The sequence below is a fragment of the Lygodium microphyllum genome, chromosome 6 (genome assembly GCF_053477565.2).
Source record: "Lygodium microphyllum isolate KBCC chromosome 6, Lygodium_microphyllum_v1.1.10, whole genome shotgun sequence".
NCBI classification, from domain to species: domain Eukaryota; kingdom Viridiplantae; phylum Streptophyta; class Polypodiopsida; order Schizaeales; family Lygodiaceae; genus Lygodium; species Lygodium microphyllum.
In genome coordinates, this window is record NC_141140.1 from 77,864,741 (window position 1) to 77,868,964 (window position 4,224).

General features: G+C 36.7%; 1 long non-coding RNA gene across 2 annotated transcripts; it reads right to left on the minus strand.

Moving 5' to 3' along the window:
* Positions 1–952: 952 nt before the first annotated feature.
* Positions 953–2,392, minus strand: LOC148034705 (uncharacterized). 2 transcript variants are annotated; one of them, XR_015691214.1, is made up of 2 exons: positions 1,864–2,392; positions 953–1,321 (listed from the first exon to the last, which is right to left on the minus strand). It is a non-coding gene; the product is annotated as an uncharacterized LOC148034705 (long non-coding RNA). The 2 variants fall into 2 exon arrangements; XR_015691213.1 differs by having other exon boundaries at positions 1,819–2,385.
* Positions 2,393–4,224: the final 1,832 nt, after the last annotated feature.

A 4,224-nucleotide genomic window follows, 5' to 3' on the forward strand; every position in this document is an offset into this window, starting at 1 on the left:
AGCACTGAAGTACCAATGCACCTATTCTTTAATAATTTTAATCGATTTAGTGCCAATCATGCCTATAGGGGTGGGCATTCAACACAACTAGCATGTTTAGTTCTGATCATCTCCAAAAATCCCAATAATATATGGGTGGCCGGCCATTTACTACTATAAGAAGAAAAGATTGCAATTATCTTCTTGTATGCCTTAGGAGCCTACAATACTCAGGCTGAGCTATGGGGTTCCCTAATTGCATTGTAGCGCATCAGTTGTGGAGCAAAGGCCTGACGGTTTAACATAAAGAAGTTCTAATAGTTTGTTGATCTCAACCCTATCAAAAGTTTCACATGGATCATTAAGTAAGTAGAAGAAGCGTAATAATCTTTCAAAGGCGTGATGATTCAAAGTGGAGATCTTTAGCTTGCTACCACTCCTTAGTATATGGAGCACATTGTGTTTTCATATTGTGGGATGTATAGAGCAAATAAATGAAATGCAAAACAATAAATTCTTGTGAGCAAAGCAAATTTTCTATGTAGTTGAGCATGAGACTATAGTGTGTACATACACACACACATATAGAGAGAGAAACGATATTGTACACTTTGTAAGCAATCAACTCCAACATTAGGGATCTTGTCTTAGCCTTCTAGCAACTTGGTAATTCTCCATGAAATTTTATTTTTCATCAATGAGAAAGATTAAGAAGAAATAATTTTAGGGGAATGTGATAAACATAAGATATTAGTTGAAAAATATTAGAGAGGGTCAAAATGAGCTAGGAAGTATATATTTTTATGCCCATCTTTAAGAGCATTTTTGCAAAAAATCAAGAACTTTTATTGTTTCTAAAACCATATTGGAGAATTTTTTAAATCATGCTAAAACTTGCATGAAAAAAACATACATACATATAAAATTGTCAACTTTTTTAAGAGCTCTATATACCCTTGCAAGTGTTGTTTTGACCAATTTTCATGCACTTTTGAGGATCCATCTTTTGTAGAAAATGAATCTCTACTTGAAACTTGTTCCAAATCTTTTACTTTATAATCTTACAATATTGGATAAGTCTCATCCAATTTTACTATCATATGTACATGTTATTTCAAATACATTGAAATAGGACCCGAGCTGCTAATGTGGCTTGCATGTTAAGAATGAAAGTCTCTTGATTTGTGGAGCTTTGGAGCTCTCACATGATTCTTTGAGCTTTGGAGCTGTCCCATTATGCATAGCATATGCTTTTGATAATTAAAGAAACTACTTGTTAATCTGTCATGACATCTTCAAGCTTTTTCTTCAAATCTGTCAGTTCAACTTTTGAAATAGGACCCTGCATTTTGGAGAAAACCGGCACCTAGTGAAAAAGAGGCCTAGACTAGAATATTTTCACTACTTGATAATTGTTACTCATATTTCATATTGATAGTGAGACTGACCATGCATGTTGCATTTGGGCATTAATCTAGCTAGACTTGTCACTAATAAAGCATGAACTTGAGTGACTCGCTTGCAAAAATAAATGTTGCTGTGCTACTTAATTTTCAACTCGGACAATGTTAATGCAAGCCCATGTTTTGACCGCTGTGACAACTCTAAGTTGGGATCCCTCTTGACGTATTTACATGCCTTTCTTCATAAACTTGTTGGCCTTGGAATTGACAATTGAACATGATAGCATCCTAGGGGCATTCTACTTGAACAAGCAAGCTCTCCATGTTGCCATCCCTACTATCTAGTGTACAATTGAACATGTTAGCATCATAAGGGCACTCTCTTGGGCTGTGTGTAAAATAATGTGTGAGAGAGAGAGAGAGAGAGAGAGAGAACCAATGCTGCAATGGATTGCCGATACGATTGGATCTCGGATGAGACCTGGAAAGAGATGATATTGAGTCCTTGCTGCTCCAGCACCTGGAGGCATCGGGGTAGGATGCCGTGGCCCTTGGGGCTACGAATGACGATGGAGATCGAGCCATCATCCTCCGGGCGCACTATAATACTCAACGCATCCATGCAGCCGCTACTGCACTCCATGATCTTTCAATAGACGGACGGTCCAGAAGAAGAAGAAGAAGAAGAATGTAGAACTAGAAGCCAAATTTGATGACAAGGAACGTGGGCGTTGTTACATGCACAGAAAAACACAGAGAGACAGAAAAACACAGAGAGAGAGAGAGAGAGAGAGAGAGAGAGAAATTATTTGATGACAAGGAACGTGGGCGTTGTTACACGCACAGAAAAACAGAGAGAGAGGGAGAGAGAGAGAGAGAGAGAGAGCGAGCGAGGGAGAGAGAGAGAGCGCGGGGGGTCTGAACAAGGAGCTAGAAATGTACAGAACACGTGCTGATGAGCGGCCATGGCTGATTAGGGCCGTGGGCTGCATTCCTTCACTCGCGTAGCTTTCACCCCACACTTTTCAATGCCCTCTCAGTCCTCCTTAATGACGACAACCTACTTCCAAAAACTCGTCTTCCTTGCCTTTTCACCTCGGCCGTCGTTTTTTGGCTACATAAAGAAAAAAAGTTTTATAACAAACACAAAACAAAATTGTATGACCACCATAGCAGCGCTCACAGAAAACCATCCTTTAATGTATTTTTCCCCGGCAAATAAATATTCTCAAAAAGACTAGTTGAAATTGAAGCTCATCTTGATGAAAGCCGGCTATTTTTAAAGCATTTTAGTTACAAAATCGGCAATTTCCCTCCCAAAAACGGCTAGAGTTAAGCTCGGTCCTCTTTTCCATAGGATGGGAAAAAAGTTTTTCGCGAGTACTGCACCATAGTCCCTCTATAGTGTAAAAATTGAATTTTCTCATGTATTTTCTTAGTGTCACACAGCGTACAAAATTGGGTGAGCTTGTCGTTGTGTAAAATTGAGTAAGCTTGTAACCAGAACATTAAATGATTGATAGTTCATCAAACAATATCATGCCATTGTTGTGGGTAGGCCTAATGTACTATATGCTCTCAACGAAGATTCTCTAACATTCCTCCAACCAGCAAAATCTTCCCACTTGGTCTTCATGCATTTATGCTTTTAAGGAAGTTTACAACAAATCTCAAGTAGCATTCATTATTATAACCTTGGATGTGAAGACTTGTAAGTTGATATGCCTAATATGTGGGCTTACGCATAAGAAGATTTCTGTCTTCACAAAATTACCATGCAACATTGTTTTGCAAAGTTTCACCATCTCAATATGTTGGTCCAAACATAAAAGCAATGTTCATTTAAAAAAATTTAATGTCAAGTGAATTCCTAAATTTCGAAAAAGAAACCTTGATATTTTTGGATAGAAGGTGCTTTAATTATGAGATCGAGGACCGTTTTAGTTAAGAAGAAACCTACAAGTTGTCAAGATTGAAGGTTGTCTTGTTCATGAATATTACATAGAAGTCTTTGATTCTTTCACTCATTTTTTGGAGAGAGGACTTATTCACGTAAGATTTGTTGGTCTTCATAGGTAGTTGTAGATGTAGGAAGGTTTACTTCCTTTTTACAAGTTGCCTTCTTCAAATAAAGGTTTCTAACTTATTGTACAACATGTCATGAAGCATTCACTTAAAGGTTTCCCAAACTACTTATATGTTGTTTTATTGGGTGTGATCATATAAGAATCATTCACAAAGAATTGAGGTTTAATATAAAGTGAATTGGGAAATTTGATACACAGACTCCTTTTTCAAGTAATATTTGGCATTTCGTACATTCTCCTAGAGATCTCCTCCACTACTTTTGATTTCGATACCAGCCTCCTTTCAAATAAAGGTTTCCAACTTATTGAACAACATGTGATGAGTTCAATATTTAGAGTGATATGTATATATATGATCCCTATGTTTGTTGTTGATTTAATACTTGTCTTGCAAAACAAAAAAACCACTTTTGTGGCAGTTTGGACCCTCTATAAAAAATCCCATTCCTCATGAACGAGAAATATCAAGAAGAAATGGTTTTAGGAAAATGTGATCAATAAAATATAGCATGTAAGAAAAAATGGAAAGGGTGAAAACAAGCTGGGAAGTCTATATTGATATGTCTTTTAGGCCATTTTCACAGAAAATAAAAATGTCGTAGTGCTTCTGATCCAAACCATCTCAAAAGATATTTTATTAGGCTAAAAGTTTCATGAAAACTGTTTTGATATATAAACCATGCATTCCCATTAAGAAAATTGCAATTAGATAAAAAGCTCAACTTTTTAAAGGGCTCTAAATAGCATTACTAAGT